The 19993-nt window shown below is 34.8% G+C and overlaps 2 pseudogenes; one reads left to right on the top strand and one right to left on the bottom strand.

Moving 5' to 3' along the window:
* Positions 1-17220: 17220 nt before the first annotated feature.
* Positions 17221-17586, bottom strand: LOC102011085 (annotated as a pseudogene).
* Positions 17587-17794: 208 nt separating this feature from the next.
* LOC102010772 lies at positions 17795-18570 on the top strand (annotated as a pseudogene).
* The last annotated feature ends 1423 nt before the right edge of the window (positions 18571-19993 follow it).

Here is a 19993-nt window from a genome sequence, read left to right as displayed (position 1 = left end):
AAAAGAACTTAACACTAGCAAACCTTTAACTGAACGCGTGGCCATCTGCCAGAACTCCTTGCTCTGCATCCCACCTTGCCCCTGGGCCAGGGGCTCCAAGTCCTTCCTAGAGCAGCTCACTCCCACCTTCCTGTTGGAGAAGGATGTGAGTGTCCCGCTGGCAGGGACCCTGCATCCACCTCTGCAGCCGACCTGGCAGTCATCCCCTTTCAGCTTGGGACCCAGGATAAAGATATTTAAAAGATTCTAAATCCCTTCTTTTCTACACACTTTTTAATTTAAGAGGCTGGGGTCCCAGGTGGGAAAGAATGTATTCTAAGAAAATAAAGAAGAATGTCCGGAGTGGTAAATATTTGGGTATATAAGAATGACGGGACACACACACACACACTCACACACACACACTCACTCACACACACACACACACACACACACACACAAACACACACACACTTGCCTTGTAGGCTCATATATATGTAGATTTAATGAAATAAAATGTTAACATAAAAAACATGGGGCTATGACATACACATCTGCAATAGTTTTACATTTTAGATTGTAAAGAGTTAAGCTGAAATCCCTATGCCAAGCATAAAAAAAAGTTTAGCTAAAAGCCAATAGTAGCATTTAAATGGAATTGCAAGAAAACATTGTGAAAGAAGAAAAGATAAGGAAAGGAGATAAGAGGAGTAAAAGCTGAGGCTAGAAGGAGAAACATACAAAGGCTAATTGCAAGTGCAACCATGATGAATAATTGCTTTCACTGTTAATTTATTAAAGTACTTAAGTAGAAGTTGTTTTAAGAACTAAGATTACAAATTCAGACAGTTAGATGGTATCTGAAAAAGACAGACATTTATTTTAGAGATAAATATAAATTAAAAGTAAATGAACAAGAAAAGACCTGAAAACCAAATGTCAACCATAAGGAAGCCAGAATAATTATAATAATTTCACATAAAACTTTCCAGACAAAATGAATTATCAGAAATCTAAAAAGCTTCATAAAGGATGAGAGGTCAGTGAAGGAAGCATACTCATTATAAATATCTATTAGTTCCATTACAGACCTTTCCACCCTATATCAAAAAGCTGACAAGTATTGACAGTCATAGTTTCATAAGGACATTAAGAGTTGATACGCTATTCTCAATTATTAATGAAACCACTGAAACATTAGCCAAATCATAAAGAGCTAAATTACACCTTCTTCTCATTCAGCATCTTGAGTTGATATTTAAAAAACATCTGAATCACTGATGATAGGATATATATTCTTTACAAGTGCAAGTGTTGGATTTATAAAGTTATAGTCTATTCTGGGACACAAAATAATTTTCAATAAGTTGTAAAACACTGAAATAATACTGAGTATTTACTGATATAAAAGTATTTAACCATAATGTGGTTAAATTACAATTACATAAATTTACTGGGAAAACCCCTCATGCACTGTTTGAAAATTAAGCAATACCTTTGTCATAACACATGAGCCAAAGAAGAAATGATGATGGAAATTAGAATTTATTTTATATTGAATATTAATAGTCACATTTCATACCAAATTCGTAGAATAAGTTAAACATGTAAAAGTATATTTATAACTCTGTAGCTTACATGGACAAAATAGATTTATAATTCCATAAAAAGAATATATAACAAATAATGTAACCATCCCCAATAAAGGCTAAATCCAGAGTAAGTACAAGAGCAAAGAAACCCAAGGTAATTAGAAAGAACACTATTAAGATGAAGACATTAGTGGAAAAACACTGGACCATAATAAAGAAATTGAGGTGCTAAGTGTTTTTTCGTTTAAAGATTGATAATACTGATAATCTCTGTCAGATGTGAAGGGAAAAATGAGAGAAAGACACACCAGCAATGTGAGGGGCACAAGAAGGGACATAAGGAGATAATCTTGTAGGTTTTCAAAGACTTCTAAAAGAAGTATCATTAACAATGGGGTCCAGACATACATGGCAGATTAGATGGAATGAATAATTAATTCAGTAAATTTTGAAGCTAAAGTCGACCTCAGACAAGTGCAAATGCTGAACACCATGCAGGACAGCCTTAGACGGCTGGGAAATGGGAAAGAAGAGTCAGCGGAATTGCAACTTCCAGGTGGATTCAAGTCCTAATTATTTATAGCTCAGTAAAGTGCAGTCAAGTTGTCTTTGTCTCCTTCCCCTTATTATTATTTCTGGTCTTCTGGTCCATTCTTCAGGATTTCCAAGTAAATTACAGGCTCAGGTTTCCCAGGGGAAAGATTATGTTAATGGGGCCTGAAACATTAAGAAGTATCTGGAAAAGAGAATCTGCATTTCAAATGATAGGAAAATCAAAGGAAGCATTGTCCATGATCTCCAAAAAAATCGGCTGATATATCTCCTCAACTCATTTTGCATGTCCACCACAGGTCAGGTATAATTCTAACTCACATTATATTCATTCAAGAACACTGGTGTACTCCCTGTCTAGAACACTACAGATGTCTTATCTTAGGGTCAAAGGAAGCATGCTACTTCCTCTCACATTTCATTGCCCCACCTTGTCAGATGGCTACACGAACTACATAACCCTCCTGGGTGAAGTGATTTTGAATATTAATGAGAAATTATTAAGAGATCCTATTCAATTAAGCCCAGCAAAAACTAATCACAGAACAGTAACAATATTTAACCATATATTTGGCCACAAGCTTGCTTTTAGATATAATACAGTGTAGAAGTATAAGAAAAATTTTAACAAATTTTAAATAAAACACTTTAAATTTAAAAGTAAAGTTTTATTCCTTTTCAATATCATTTTATAACACATGAATTATAACCAAAAGCTTTATGCCAGTGCAATAAAGAGTTGTAATTTTATCACAACTTTTAATGTACTGTTTTTCTGACATAGTTTTTCACACATATTTCACTTTCCTAAATTTATAATCTAATTTTAAATGTCAGTGTAAAAGACTCATATTATATAAATTATTCTTAAATAAGTTCACCAAATATAGTGTATTATTGGTGAACTTCATAAATATTAATTTGTTGCTGAAATTTTTAACTTAATTACAGTTAATTCTATTATTATTGGCTACCTATAACATTCAACATACAGGATTTACACATGCTAATAAGTTAGTTGATTTTCAGAGTAGTTTCAATATATGGTTGACATTTTAGGGATTATTTCATCCATAAATTTCATAAAATAAGTGGCTGCTTTATTAATGACAAGAACCATATTGCGTATAATTCAGCTGGTACTGCCACAACAAATAATGCCCGAATGCCATTAGCTTGGTTAACCCGAACCTATCAACATACCTTCCTTGCATGGGATTAATTTTGTGCTGTGCATTAAACATCAATTTTAGCCAAACTATTATGAAATTGTAGATGTCATCACACTGCCTGAAGACATGAAATCTGAGCAAATAGTATCTGTGCAGAAATCAACTTGTTGCAGCTTCAAACACACAAAATGACCCACAGCAATCAATTACAGTAATTGTTTCTTCTAATTTTAATGGCCCTGTATATCCACTATCCAAAATGAGGACTTACATTAAAAAGAAAATTTTGTGATGACCTGAAGAGAATGTTGACTGACACAAGCAACACATTTCCAAAAAAACTTATCTCAGTATGCTTAAGGAAATATAATGCACCATGAAGGAAGATTGGGTGAAGCAAAGACTTATAGCTTCTTCGCAGCCATCATAGGAGAATAATGTGTATTACTGCAAACAATTCATTTGAACATTACCTTTAAATATACTCCTCTGAGCAAAACTCCCCATACTGTCATAATGTGCCAAGCACACTTTTTATGCAGTGGATTTAAAATGTCTTTTCAATACTGAATTGTCCTTTTCACAATTTAGGCTTCTCTGAATTTGATAATAGCTACCTCCCATCTGGCTTGCCTCTGCCTACCTAATAATTTATGTTCAGGTTCTGAGTACTATTCTTCTGTATATAACTAAAGCCTGTTTCCCATTTGCATAGATAATTTAGCCAACTCCTTTTGGTGATAAAGAAAAGACGCTTTGTGAAAGGTTCTTAGATTAAACTACGGTGTTGAAAGTTTTATAAACCTTTTTGGATTCATATAAATGTCATGCCCTTAATACAGAGCCAGACTCAATGATAATGATTTATTTTACTTTATTTCCAGAATGAAAAAATGGAGCAATTTAAAATCATAATTGGTTTTGTTCCCTTGCTGTGCAAATTTGTCTTCATATTTTTTAAACTTTTAGGTCTTGTATCTTATCACTGGATTACAAGGAGGTGTTCTTGTTCTCTGTACAGAATTATGACTGACATCCTTTCCATTGTAGGATGTGGTCTTTCTTATTGGTCTCTATTTCTACCTGTTTTCTTGGAATTGTTTGGGTGTAAATAAATCTTGAAAGAGTTAATTTAAACTCGGAGGTATGATAGACACTGTGAAATGATAGGAAACCGCTCAAGAGTAAAGGGTAACTGGGAAAAAAGAAGGGAAAGAAGGAGAAATTTTGTATGTATGTATATACAGGGTAGTTAACATGGTTGTTCTTCTGTCTTCTAGTTGTATGCTGAAAGAAACTGTCAATGAGTCTTTGGTTGACCAGTATTGCATTTCTATATCTGTTTTCATGAGAAGCCTTTTTGAAGATATCAATATGTAATACAACAACCATTGTTAATTCCCTACCACTTTTTTGTAACTCTGTATTGTCTGTACTGTTCTTTTGATATGTTGTAAAATGTTGTATGTCTGTTAATGTTTTCCTCCTTTTATTTAAAAAAAAAATGTGGTGGCATTATTCCTTGAAAGGCTAAGAGGTAATTCTACTTGAAATATTTGCAGATGTTTTCAATGTTCCTCCAAAACTATCTAAATTTAATAGGTATAGAGACCAAAATGAAGCTTTGTGAAGGTATTTGTCATCTTGTTTCAGTAGTTCTGTTGTCTGTTGCACATAATGGACAAAAAGGTACATTGCTTTAATAGATAAAAGCAATTTGATTTGCTAGTCACCTTACCAGTGAACTTCACTGAAATGAAATTACGAATGCATTTTTCAGAATTTAATGTTTGTAAGTGAATACATTTCAGTAATATGAATTTCCAATGAAATTCCATACTGTATAGATCATATGAGAAAAACCACAGTCAGTTAGTGGTTTGTAATTTACACGCATCAATATTACATGAATATTAGTCAATAAATGTCTACGTGCGTCAGTGGTATTTGTAAGGGACATGAAACATCAACCGGTGTTTCACAGTAATACTGACTATTTCTATTCCCACCCAATGTATCCATTGAGTAACTTTTGATGCTAATTTGTCTACCACTGTGCAAAATAAAATGCTTTATAAGTTTTTGAGATTTTTTCATTTATTGGGCAAGCAATTACTTTTCCATATTTTATCTCAAATTTGTTAAGATGAGTGTGAGAAAAATGATGTTTAAATATGATATTTATGCCTACAAAGATATTGAGTATAGACAGTATACCTGAGCTAGTACTATGCGAGAACATTAATGGTATTTCAAAACGTAAGTCATCAGTGTAATATATATATATATATATAAAATCAGATGAAGCAAAATTAAACCTGGTCCTTAATTGGGTACATTGTAGAACACTACTGTGTGACGGTTGACCTAAGAGGACAATGCAAAAATTAGCTGTTTATTTCTAAATTTTATACTTTTTTATGTCCTGGCAGAACTTTCTGGATTCTACCAAGTCCAGACATTCTACTGAGCCAAAGATAAATCATTCCTTAAATCTGTCACATCATCCTTTGGCCTGACACTGACACTGGGTCCACCAGGGTCTAAACAGCCTGTGAGTTGGTCGCTGGTGTGGCCATGACTCACTGTGTCTAGCTGTTGGCCACGGCTTTATGGAAACCTCTGAGTCTTAACTGTGTGATGTCCCACATGCTGTTGACTGGGTTTTCTGTGCCTTAGAGGGTGATAATTTTTGTTGATATCTATTCTCTGAGCCATGACATGTAAATATTGCCCATTAGGATTGTTTCTTTTTTCTTTTTTAGACTGTCTTTAAAACATTCAGTGTGTTTGGGTATAAGTTGCCACCTTCAGGCGATATAACATAGGGTATTTTACTACGTATAATGTTTAGTGAAGTATATTTTACAAAAGACTTCACTAAGTACAGTGCTTGAAACTTTATTAACTTCAGTATTTCTCCAACATAGCATAATAATTTAACAACTGAAATTATCACTCAGATAAATTAGTTAAAATAATTATGATACTAAAGTCTTATACATGGTATAGTGTTTTAATTTGGAATGTACTTCTTAAATATATTCATCTGTCTACCTACTTGCATATCTATCATCCATCTAAACAGATTATCATGCTACAAGCAAATCTAAAACATAATACTAAAAGTTAATTTAAAACAGTTATAGTACAGCTGAATTAGTCGCTTTATAAATAAGTAATCTTAAAATTCCTTAGATCTTTTAACAAATACATGATTTACTGTAATTTCATTTAAGCAATTCCCTTCCAGAAAAGTCCCAGTTGCATAAGTCATAGTGCATTTGAATGCCAATAATATATTTAGGAGAAAAACAAATCAGTCTCAGATCTGTGGAGCATAAATTTATGTAGGCAAATAGATAGATAAGATGACAGATAATATAAAAGCAATAATTCTAAAAATTTAATGTTTCTCATTTTTTTCCTGATTACTCCCAAGCTACATAAACTATATCATACACATTTTTCTAAATCAAGGGTTTCTTGTATTATTCTCCATTGTGATTACTCTAAATTATTATTACAAGATTTTTTCCTCAGAATTTGTAGTAGAAGGTAATGGAAATTCCTGTGTACTGTCAGGGAATTCCCCATCCACCTGCTTTTGCCAAGGCAGTACCAGGAAAATACCTCTTCTTACCTTGTAGGAGCATGAGTTTTTTCCCAGTGCTTCCTTTCCATTCTTTAATTACCCTATTATTAGAATCAGCATGGGTTAGTTCCAGCAGAGTAAATGACCAAGCTAAAACGTATAGTGTGTTCAGTTTCAGGGAAATGTTGCAAATTTAGCATGAATATAAAGTATAAAAAATGTACCAGAGACTAAAACTCCTGCTGTTATCAAATGGAGTTCTCTATCTAGGCTTATAATTAAGAACCAAAATACATTGACTTTCAGATTATAATTCTGCACAGAGATGAGCTTGGCTTCACTCACTTGACTGCAAATAATAGTACAGAATCTCCATAGGCTCCAGGATATACTTCTGATCTTAAAGTTTTATTCTTTTTTTTTTTTTTTTTTTTTTTGTACCGGGGATCAAACTCAGGACCTTGAGCTTGCCAGGCAGGTGCTTATGCCACTGAACTATATCCTTAGCCCCTATTCCTTGTACTTTAAAAATACTTATACAATTTTTCTCAAAAGGTTTGGTTAATCTAATCCACACAGTCACCTCACTTCTGTTTGTTATAATTTCTGGAGCTAAGAAATGCCCAAAACATGTTTCTTTATCTCCCTTTCGGAGTTGTAAGGGTTCAACTTTAGGTCTCCACTTTAGAAAGTTTTCTACCAAATGCTTTGTGTTGTGGTATATACCTATTAATTTCTTCATTTTTCCTATGATCTAAACATACTATTATTTATATCTTCACAAATATTATGGTGGCTATATTTTAAAACAGAACAATTTGCTCTCAGTTTGATTACGTGAAGTGCCTGAGATAGTAGCTTCATTTTTTTCCCTATTTCTGTGAAACAATCTGTCATCTATATCCTGTGACAATTAGTCATTGCTGTTTTAATAACCCCAAGGACACATGTCAAGCTTCAGCAAGTTTTCATTTCCCCACAGGTATTTAATATCATTTAATCTATGCAAAAATCTCTAAATATGTTGTTATCTAGCTGTGTCTTCCTCTTATTATTTCTGGGAAATCAATTAAAATATTACCATATCTTCTGGTAATTTGAAATAATGTCTAAATGAAAATAAGATGAACCTGCTGATGCAGTCACATACATTCAGATAAAAATTGTGGGTATAGAATATTTTATACTTTTAAATCTATCACATTAAAATATAATCACTTAAGTTTTGCATATAGCAGTTATAACTGATTCATCTTTAAATATAATTGTTCAGATAGACAGTTTCATTTACATTATCCTTGACCCTCCCATCTCTGTATGTTGGGAAGCAGGGGAACTGTCTGCTCTCTTTTCTGAATTATGAGTAATCATATTTGAGAAGTCTCATGTGTTTCTGGATTTGATCTACTATGAGATTCTGAGCCCTGAACCCCAACCAGATGATCCTGTAATGTGAAGAGAACTTTAGGAAACCTAGAGAGCGAGGAAAGGTAATTTACATGTGGAAGAAATATAAATAACTTGTGCAAGAAAGGCAGACATTTTTGGTTTTAAAACAGTGCCACAAATTCTTTTGTACAGTTCATCAAGATGTGCTGATATATTATTTTTCCTACAATTTGGGCAAGATGACTGCATAAGCATATTATACATATGACTGCATATACTATATATCTATTTATCTTTATCTACATCTCTGTCTCTATATTATCTATATCTATATTATCTATAGCTATATCTTTATCCATAACCATATCTATCTATATCTATATATCTATATCTATCTATATCTACATCTATCTATATGAGAGAAAGATGGCTTTATGACTTCTGAGACTGCATTTTCAATTGTCCTGAGATTCTGCCTTATTCATTTGAAATACTATCTCCAAGCCTTAACCTTTTCAGCATGTTGTGACAAATGCTGCACAGCATTCTTCACAGTTCTAGAGGTCATAGAGAGCTCATAACGGAGGAGCAGAGAGATTCACCATTTCCTGAGGGCCTGCTTCATGGTTCACCGATCGTTCTTTGTGACTCTGTCTTCCCATGATGGGAAGTATCCATGAATTCTCCTGTGCCCTTCTGCAAGGGCACAAATCCATTCCTGAGGGTTCAGTGCTCACAGCCTAATGACCCTCCAAAGGCCCCATCTCCTAAGGCCATCACCTTCAATAGGAATTTAATACAAGTAGACTACAATAGAGTCTTAACCATCCATATAGGTAAACTTATTACCCCATTTGACCAGGCATCACCGGAGTCCAGGCCACAAGTAGTTCTTGTCAGTACACCAGAGTAGAAGATTTAGCTTACAGCCCTGGCGAGAGTTGGTGTTTGAGTCCTCCTGACCTGATTTTGCCAGTTATGCATACAAAAAACACTGTAGATGATTCTAGGCCCCAGATACTCCCAGCCAATGAAGCCCTGTTAATTCCCCACATCTCATGAATCAGAGACAACAAGCCATTCCTGGTGGCATTTTACATTCCTGACCTACATAATTCATGAAACATAAACAAACACTTGTCCTTTTATGCTACTAAATCTGGTCTGATTTGTCATGCAGTAATTGGTAACTGGAATACACACTCAGCATAAACCAACACAACAAAAATCAGCAGCTACAGACTTATTTCAGCTTTAAAGCTCTGATTCGAAATGTTAGATATTATAACATCTCTTAGAAAGTTAAAAGTAAAACAATTTTTTACCTAACCTTACTAACAGAGTATGATCTCAAGTGAATAGGGACTTTAAAAATCTTATTTAGTCATAAAAGGATACCTGTTGTACTATCTATAAATAAAATTAATAACTCATTTTATTTGAGTTTCTAAGGGTTTGTTTCTTTTAACGTTTAATGAATATTAATTGTCAGCAAAGTATTTTAATCTTAAATTCTTTTTTTTTTGTCTTTTTGAGACAGGGTCTCCCTATGCAGTTCAGGCTGGCCTTGAGCTCACTTTGTAGCCCAGGCTGGTCTCTGACTCATGATGATCCTCCTGCCTCAGCCTCCTGAGTGCTGGGATTACATGCATGTGGCACCATGCCTAGTTTAAATTGTTTTAAAAGAAAAGATGAACATAATCTTAAACCACATTTCCTCTGCTCATTATTCTTTTTCAGTCTTCTAACCCATATGTTTAATATAAATGATAATTTCCTGGAATGCAGAATTGAATATATTCTGGAAGCATTAGCCCCTAGAATCTAAATAATATTCTGTTAAATAACATGATGTTTTGTATAAGGTATATAACATTAAAGATCTCCATCATGAAATATGGGTATGCATATACTGGCGTTATTAGAGTTTTTATATATTTACACATTTTGCTCTTTATCTCTGTCAGTGAGATCATTGACAGTCTAAACTGAAATTAAATATCTATGTATTTTAAACAATATTAACTAGTGGTATAAAGAGACATTATCCGAACATTTCAAAAAGCATAATGCTTTAAATTCACTCAGACATTAAGCCTTTTCATTTTAGTGACACTAACGTTTTCCTTAAAAAAATCTTTCCAAAGCCCTGGGACATGTATAGGACCCACAAATGAAGGAGGAGGAGTAGGTCCTCCTTTTAACTTTTGTTTTGGGTAAACAATCTAATTCATATTTTACCATTACCTTTAAATTTGCATTTTAAGTAGTTTGTCAATTTTCCTCATCTAGTATTAGAATTGCAACAGGACTCACTCAAAAGATAGAGCTGTCTTTGGTTAGCAGAATGAATCTTCACACTTTGCATCTGGAAAATGTGTTCAATTGGAAGAAATGGTACTTATGCATAGAGTAGGAAAGAATTAAATTGCACAATGCTGTTTGGTCTTTAACATGTGAAGGTGGCATTAATACAAAGTCAAATTCTTTGGAAATAATCTGTTGTTATAACAAAATTTTCATTATTACAAATTAATTTCTCTTCACTAAAGCCAAATTATTGTCATACATAAGTATATCTCACAATAAATACACCTCATGTCAAAGTAAATTTCATTTTCATTTACTGAAGTATTTTTCTTTGAAGACAATCATTTTTATTCACCTTTTTCCCACTGATGACAGTGCTGCATATGACACTGACATAAAAAGAATGTTCTAGCTATGCCATATTATAATTAGCTCAGCTCTAGTCCAAATAAATTGAATAAATAACCACATAGCTATCTATCCATATACATATGTGGTGTATCTTCTCCAAAATATAAACCATGTTAACCCAGTACAAAAATAAATCAGCATAATATATTTAGATGACAAATACTAATAGCATAAAAGTAAACAAACCTACACATAAATATAGAACCACTTTCAAATACAAATTTCCAACGTGTTTATATTTTTGTAAGGAAGAATACCATAGGCAAGTAGAATGGCTAAGAACATAAAACACATTTTGGTCCTTGCTTATCCACATGATTCATTACAGCAACTTGAAAAGTTTTCCAGCACTTTTCATCTCTCAAGTTTCCAGTGAGGTTTGTGAAGAGCAAATATATAATAACAGTAAGTGCTACATGAAAGTCAATACTTTCCTGTTCTCTAATAGCAGGATCTAAAGTTTGATTATCTTCATATCCTCTAGTATCCCGAAAACAGTGGAAGTGAAAAAAATACATTTAAATTATACTGAGCTAGTATTCAGTTTTCATAGAATTTGTTTACAGAATTTTTAGGTATTTAATATTTTTTCCACCTATATTTTAAAATAAACCTCAAGTTTAATCTATTCTAAGAATTCTATTCTTATAGTTGTTATGCTGAGAGTAATAAACCTTTTCTTTTTGGTACTGGGGTTTACACTTTAGGAAAAGAAACAATGTATGAAAGAATCATCATGTTTAAGTACTTATTAAAATAAAATTCTCTTTATCGTAACTCTGACTTGTGCATATTAAAAATGCATACTATAGAAACTAATGAATTAGAGTCATATCTTTGGAAGGAAGCATCCACGTACATTATTCTGATGTTTGCTGTCATATTTACCAAATCTGTTCCATACAAGAATTATATTACATTTAATTTTTTGTCTTTTTAAGACAAGGTCTTGCTATGCAGTTTAGGCTGGCCTTGAATTCACTTTTTAGTCCAGGTTGGTCTCGAACTCACAATGATTCTCCTGCCTCAGCCTTCTGAGTGCTGGGATTACAGGTGTGTGTTACCATGCCCAGCTTTCATTTAACTTTGTATACTTATATTTCACTCAATTTGTCAACTTTTGGTTCTTATATTCAAGTAATGCACTCATTCATGCACACTATCATTGAAAAATGTTTAGTAACTCCATATTATATACTAATCACTTTGTTGTTTCTGTTTAACACTGAACAACACATATGTGGTGCTTGCTTATATGGGGCTTGACTTTTATAGGAAAAGATAGAAAAATAGAAATAAATGAAGAAAATCATATAAAGGAGTATGACAGAGACATCTTATTTTGCCTCTACAAAGAATATTGATGGTGTTGTTTTGCATGTTGTGCTCAGCAAAATTTCTCTTCCAAGGTGATACTCAGAACAAGACTGAAAGTGTGAGAATTCAGCCAGGCAAAGTGTGGTATTAGAGAGTTCAGTGTAAAGGCAATTTGGAGTACACAGTTCCACATCAAGGGTGGACTAAATTGATCATTTGAGAAGGAAAGCACAAATCTGAGTTTCAAACCACAGACATACACTGGTTGACCATATATATACATACATATATGCAAATGTATGTGTATATGTATATGTACATAGTATTTTGTAACTTTGTAACTTTATTGTTGTGTGTACATTACAGACAATATTTAAACAAATTCTAGGTGACATAGCCTATAAGATACAGCTTTATAGTGAATACTGTCATATATATGGTCCATCATTGGCCGAAATGTTTTACGCCACATGTCTGTGTTGTGTTTATCTTTCCATTCCTGGGTTTACTTCTGTGTGTGTGTGTGTGTGTGTACGTTCCCCTAGTCTCCTTACTTCTATCCTCTGACCTTGTCCTCCTCATTAAAGTTTCCTATTTCCTGATAATTTTAGCATAAAAATTCTTCTGCTTTTCACTGATCAGAATTGACTCAGGTGACTGGTTATATCTGGAACATAGGTTGATGGGTGGAGACCATAAAGAGATGAACTCACTCCGGGCACCATTCACAAGTGGGAAAATAGTAGATTCTTTTTGAAGGGATGATTAAGGAGCTGTTACTATAAAGTGGATATATTGGTCAACTTTCCTGTTGCTGTTACACATTACTAACATCCACAACGTAATGAGACAAAGTTTAATTTGATTCATGGTTTCAGAGGCTTTAGTCCATGGTCAGCTGCCTGTAATGCACAAACATCACGGCAGGAAGGTGTGGCCAAGAAAAATACTTAGTTCATGGTGGTTGGGAAGCAGAGCTGTGTAACAGCACCAGAGAGGAAAAGGGTCAGGGATCACATATAGTACCCAAAGTGATGGCTCCATGACTCATTCAGATTCATTCAGAAGTGTATCTCACCAGTCTGCTAAGCATTTCCTAATCCAATATATTGACATACCAGGATTAATGGTCATAGTGGGTGAGGAGCTAGTGACCAGTGAATGCTTACTACAGAAATCTTGAAACATTACAGTTGGCAGGTCAATAGGCAATCTGGATCCCAAAATGTAGGTGTAAGTTAGGTATTTTTTTGAAAAAAGAAGCCATTGCCAGATGATTTTCAAGCAATAAGAAATACTTACATCAAGTAGGAGAAAAACTCAAATAGAGAAATTATGTCCTAGTTATACAAAACTCTAATTTACATGTTGTGTACATGATAGGAAGTTGGCAAAGCAGTCTAGAAAGGAACAAATACTGTTTTGTAAAGCTGGGTGATACAGACATCTTCAGCTCTTCTGCAGACTTTTCTCAAGCTGACCATCCTACCATTATTTTTTGTTCTTTATGCTTCCCTGAAATTACATTTGGGAATAGGACTTTACCTCCAGTGCAGTGATCCTGTGTTTGCTTTGGATTATACTTGCTCTATTCAGTTGCTCCTTCAATGCAATATTGATGCTATCTATGCTTCAGAAATTCTCCAGAATCAGTGCAATGCATCAATAGCCCACGTCTTACATTCCAGAATCATGTTTTGAATTTACATGTCTTAAAATAAATTTTTCCTCATTTCCACAGGATAGTAGGAAGGAAGAAGGTAAATGCCTATCCTTAATCTGCCACCATGCAGTAATAATGTAAACATTATTTGTGTAAAATAATTTCCTGAAAGTTCTATATATTTTTTTAAAATCTCACTGTGAACACTGACTAATAATTTCTGTCTGAAAATTGAAGTTGAGGCTCAGTGACTGAATAAAATTAACACTTAACTAATATGTTTTCTTTCTAATTTGTCAAATATTTCAGGTCCATTGAGGCAGCAGCAATTTGTTTAGAACTTTCCAGCACACCTTTGTTATAATCAACTTACAGTGACTGATATTTTTTATTTTAATAAGAAGTTGTACTTTTACCTTTCTAATTGCACTAAATAAGCATACTGATGTAAGACATTTATCTTTCTGAAAAAGGAATTCGTGTCTTCACCCTTTTACTGACTGAGTTATTTTCAGTTTTAAATTTTTGGATAAAGTACATTTCCCCAACACAGCTTTATTTTAAAATTATAAAGAAGAAAATGTCAACAGGACTACTATAAAAGACAGAATATTGGCTTCATATAATATTATTGCAACAACTGTAGCAACAAGCCACAATTCCGTGAGCATATTTATCTCTCTACTAAAACAGTTGATTTATAAAACATCTTAGGAGGATTGTTGCCTGTCATAGCATCATAAAAACTGAAATAACAACAAACACGTAGCAGAATTCCCATCTATACTCCTCTTCCAAATAAAAATCAATTTCAAAAACAAGTTCATGGATTTCTAGTTGGATTATTTTGTTGGTTGGTAATCTTCACATGCTGTTAAACTATTTCAAAATCTGATATAAATTATGGATATGCAATGTTTATTCAGTTACTTCCATGTGTTTTGTTCAGTTCTTTTTCCATTTCTTCCCTGGCACTTTCTACAGCCAGATGATATACACTATAAAAGTGCATTGGGTATTGAGCTTTTCCAGTTATGTAGAAGGGAGAAAAGTCTCATACACTGTAGGAAATGTGTACAGGGAAAATGTTTTTCACTGCAGGTAAATGTAAACAATGGCTCTTAACAACCCCCAAGTGGGAGTCTTAATTCCAAGTTATTAAAGTGATTGTGACACTAGAGAGAGTTCAGCTTGGCAGGAGGGAACAACTTTTGATGTCCTGACTGGTTCTCTTTTGTCTTTTATTCTTTGTGTAAAACAGGTATTGTTTCTGTATGATGAGAGCCCAAAGCATACAGCATGATTTTGACATGCCAGCCCACAGTCTGAATACAAATGTGCCAATTCTCACTTAAAACTACTGGTTCAATATTATGAAGGCAACAGTAAGTTCACCTACCTTTCTAAAAATGATAGCAGTGCCATTTTAGTGTGCGTATTAAGAAATGTAACCCAAAGATAAGCAGAGAACATGCTCACTGCAAAAGGTATAGCAATTTTCATTCTCATTCTTTGTGTTTGCAAAAAACAAAACCACAACTCAGTGTTAAATTTCATGGAAAACTTTTCTGGCTTGACCTTTACTAGAATTCCAAATGCAAGATATTCTACTTGATATCCTGAAAGTATCAACACTTCCTGGACATTTTAGTGGACCTGGGATATCCAATATTTTGGAATAAGACAAATGAAACACAAGTCTACAGGGCAAAAAATTGATCTTTCTCCTGTGATATATTTTTGGTTGCTGGGATACTGTATTGCTGTTTTAGGCTTTATTACTTCTGTTTGGATAACATAAACTACAAGATCTTCCAGGAAAAAAAGTACATGATGTGATTTATTATGTGGATATGTCTGAAATTATCTTTGTTTTATTTTTAACATTAAACTAATGTTTGGATGGTATATTATTTCCCCATTGTTACAATATAAATTACAGCATACTGGCTCAAACTATTACACATTTGTTCATAATGACTTGAGAACTTTGCTTTGGAAAACCTGTCTCAAATATTTTTTAGAAGGTTTTTACTGGTTTCTTTTTTAAAGAGAATAAAAAAATAAATAAAAACTATACAGAACTTGAAAACAAGATGATAGGAAATTAACAATGTTTGTTATATGGCGTAACATTATCTTCAAAGTAAATGCTCAGATTAGCATATATAGGCATGCAAAATTGATCAAACAATTAAGCATTAATTTTCAATAAACCAATAAAAATTAGTAGTACAATTATCGTAGCTATCTGAAGGGTACGTTTGCCTGGAACTCCTACTGTGGTTTCTAGCCAGAGTAGTAACCCTGAGAGCTTTTTTCAAACCTATGCTTATATAGCAGAGGGAGACACTGAGCCTTAGAACAATACAAACCAGCTTAATCCACTCCTGGTGCAGTTCACTGCACACTTATGTGTTTCTTTCCAATGAAGGAAGGAGGCATCATGTAGGACACGAATCCAATAATTCATTGCTTCCACAAAGCCCTCCACTGAAATGCTAGAATTCTTTTTTTAAAATTTTGCTGTGTACTCCCAATAACCAATTTTCTGTTTCCTTAAGTTTCTGGTTTCTGCTTTCTTCTCTCTTCTTACCGCATATTAGGGCCAGTAGTGGGTGAGAGAGAGAGAAGATGATTAGAGGAGATAAGTGCAAGTTTAGGGAGGGGAAGACCAAGAGTGTCTTAGAACAATACACATCATTTCTCTTAAAGTTCTGGAGATCAGAAGTCTAAAATTGATTAGCATGGCTGCATTTCTTCCAGAAGTCCCAATGAAATGCCTGTTTCCTGTCTTTTCTACCATCTAGACTCTTACATTTCTTAACTCTTGGACCCATGCCAATAGAAAGTATCTTCTAATCTGTCTCTGTCTGTATCTCTCTCTGCTCTCAGTATCAATTTGGTGGTCTTTTTCTATTTTATTTTTCCTTCTGCCTCCCTCTTTTTTTTTTAACATTGCCAACAGATTTATTTTTTAAAGGAATGAATTACAAGAAAAAAAACACATGGGGCACAGAAGTATGGGACAGAAAATCAGTGTGAATGTGGGCTGTTTTGCTAAATGGTTTATAGCTACAATAAACTAGTACAAAAAGCACCCTGTACATGCCACAAAAAAGGTTCAGAGATTAACGGGTTCCCTTAGCGAAGGCTGAAGATTTTCAGCCTCCGTATTTGGAGTTCAGGCTGCAGTCCTTGGTTTCGAATGGTTCACTGGGTGAGACACAGTCCATGCTTTTAACCAGATTCGAACAGAAGAATGGCCACCTGGCCCAGGTGGAAGTAGATGAAGTGTTTGGTTTCATGCGTCACATAACTACGGAAGTTTTTCCCCACAGTGCAGTGCCAGGCGGGGTTGCACTTTGTCGGTCTCCTTCTTGATGTGGGCCGCAACGTCCTTTTCTGTGTTATATTTCTCCTGCTCCTAAGTAGTTCATTCACCAAATCCTATAGCATCTCTTTTGACTTGTTAGCATTTTTGGTCACCGCCTTTTGGTCACACACGGTCACCGTGGAGCAGGGGCTAGCTGATTTTAAAGATCTCATGGAGGAGGTGTTAGCACCACTCGGGCCTGGACGGAGAGGCTGAACTACCGAAGCCATGGTGCATCTGCTGTATCCCTACGGGTATTTCTAATTATTCTATCCCTACACGTCCGGAAAAATTTCCCTATTCAAGATCTTTAACTTAGGAGCGGGGGAAGGGGCCGGAACTTTGAGCTGCTTTGGCGGAGGTCCGCCCACCTTTGGCTCTAGTCTAGATCTCTGTCCGGGCCGGCAGCCGGCTCCGTCCACAAGTTTCATGGAAAGCATGGCCGAATACTCCTACATAAAGTCCACCTACCTCGTGCTTAAGGGAACAAAAGCCAGAAGTAAGAAGAAAAAAAAAAAAAAAAAGAGAGAGAAAACAAGAAGAGGATGAAGAAACCCGACTTGATATTTTTGGAATTCGGTGGATGGTAGCCAACTTCAGTGATATTTCAGGAACCATCGCCATTGAAATGGATAAAGGAATCTATATCCACGCACTTGACAATGACCTTTGTACACTGGGAGCCCCACATAAAGAAGCTGATGAAGGTCCTAGATCTCCTGAGCAGTTTACTGCTGTCAAGTTGTCTAATTCCAGAATTGCCCTGAAATCTGGCTATGGAAAAATCTTGGTATCAGTTCGAATGGACTTGTTGTTGGACGTTCAGATGCCAGTGGACAAAGGGAACAATGGCAACCAGTATTTCAAGATGGGAAAATGGCCTTATTGTCCTCAAATAGTTGCTTTATCAGATGCAGTGAAGCAGGGGATATAGAAGCAAAAAGTAAAGCAGCAGGAGAAGAAGAAATGGTAAAGATTAGATCCTGTGCAGAAAGGGAAACCAAGAAAAAAGATGACACTCCAGATGAAGACAATGGGAATGTAAAACAGTGTAAAATCAACTACTAAAAAATTTTCGGAGTTTCCAAGACCATAAACTCAAAATCAGTAAAGAAGACAGTAAAATTCTTTAAAAGGCTCAGAGAAGTGGCTTTTTGCATGAGACACTTCTGGACAGGATAGCCAAGTTGAAAGCTGATAAACACTACAAATGATCAGGATTTTTCTTTTGGCCTATTCTTTTTGTTTTTTTCTGAATAAAATATTTGGTGGTAGTGCTTTATACAAAGAAAAAAAAAGATCTTTACCTTAATATTACCAAAGTCCCTTTTACCACCTAAAGAGACACATTCTCAGATTCCAAGGATTATAGTACAGGTATCTTGATAGTTCATTATCCTAACATAGCCCACTCACTAAGCTCACAAAACTTCATGGCTATCCCACAACAAAATACAGCATCCCATTCCAAGATGCCCAAGTTTCAAACCATTCTATCATCATGAGTTCAAAATCATATTTATTTCTCATTATAAGGGAATCCAAATCTGATCATCAAATCATCAAAGTGATATATAGATGAGGCTCTCAGTATCACACATCTCTGGGGGAAGTCCATCTCTACGAGGCAATGTGTGAAACTGTGTGGCATCTTATCTTACTGGGTATGGTAGTGCATATCTACAATCCCAGCCTTTGGATGGATGATGCAGGAGGATCATCATGAGTTTGAGGCCATCCTGGGCTATGTAGTGAGCTCAAAGTGAGCTTGAACTACATGAAAAGAGCCTGTCTTATATATCCTATCTTCTAAAATACTACATTGACATGAGCAGAGAAGAACAGTAATAAATTTAAATAGCTGGAATTCAAAACAGAAATCACCATTCCTAAGCAATTTCAAAATTCTGCTGGACAAACAATGTTACAGTTTAAGACCTGTGAATAATCTTGTACATTTTGTAGCTCAGCTTCTTTGCTGGGACTTTACCTGATGGTAGTAGAGAAGTTTTTTCATTGTTTCCTACCAGTAGAATTATAAAAGTCCAGTGGCACCCACTGAGCTTGTTCTCTTTGTGTCTCTTTCAACCTAAGCTGGCGGTGAGGATATCTATTGAACTAATACTTCCATGTATCTTGAAAAGTTTCCTACTGTCTCTCAGTAATTCACTCCATTAGACAAGAAGCTCCTCCACTGGTCTTTCCTGGATGATACCATCTCTATTCTGGGCTTCTGCATAAATGACTGAAGGAATCCCTGAGTCACTTGTCTAATCTCTTGAAAGAGCACATGTGTACATGAATAGTCTGGACTTTCAATACTTGAAAAGTACTAGGGAAATGTTTTCCAGGCACACACACCCTTGGCTTCCTTTTCAAAATAGGCTTTCTTCACAGTGAATCTCCTACTTTCAGTGTCTCTGCCAACTAGATAGGCTGAAGTTGTCCCAAATCATCTCCTGATACCTTAACAAGTCTTTCCTTTTGCACTTGTGTTTTAGTATAAGTAGAATGAATCAGTGAGGCTCTACTTGTATGATGACTTAGAAATCTCCTCAGCTTAATACTCAAGTTCATTACACATAAGTGTCCTTTCCACATAGCTGTAAGATACAATTTCACTCACCTTTCTGTCTC

The sequence above is a fragment of the Chinchilla lanigera genome, unplaced genomic scaffold (assembly GCF_000276665.1).
Source record: "Chinchilla lanigera isolate Chin_1 unplaced genomic scaffold, ChiLan1.0 scaffold00006, whole genome shotgun sequence".
In the NCBI taxonomy this organism is placed as follows: Eukaryota; Metazoa; Chordata; class Mammalia; order Rodentia; family Chinchillidae; genus Chinchilla; species Chinchilla lanigera.
The sequence above is the reverse complement of the archived record's forward strand: the minus strand, read 5'-3'. Positions and strand labels throughout refer to the sequence as shown.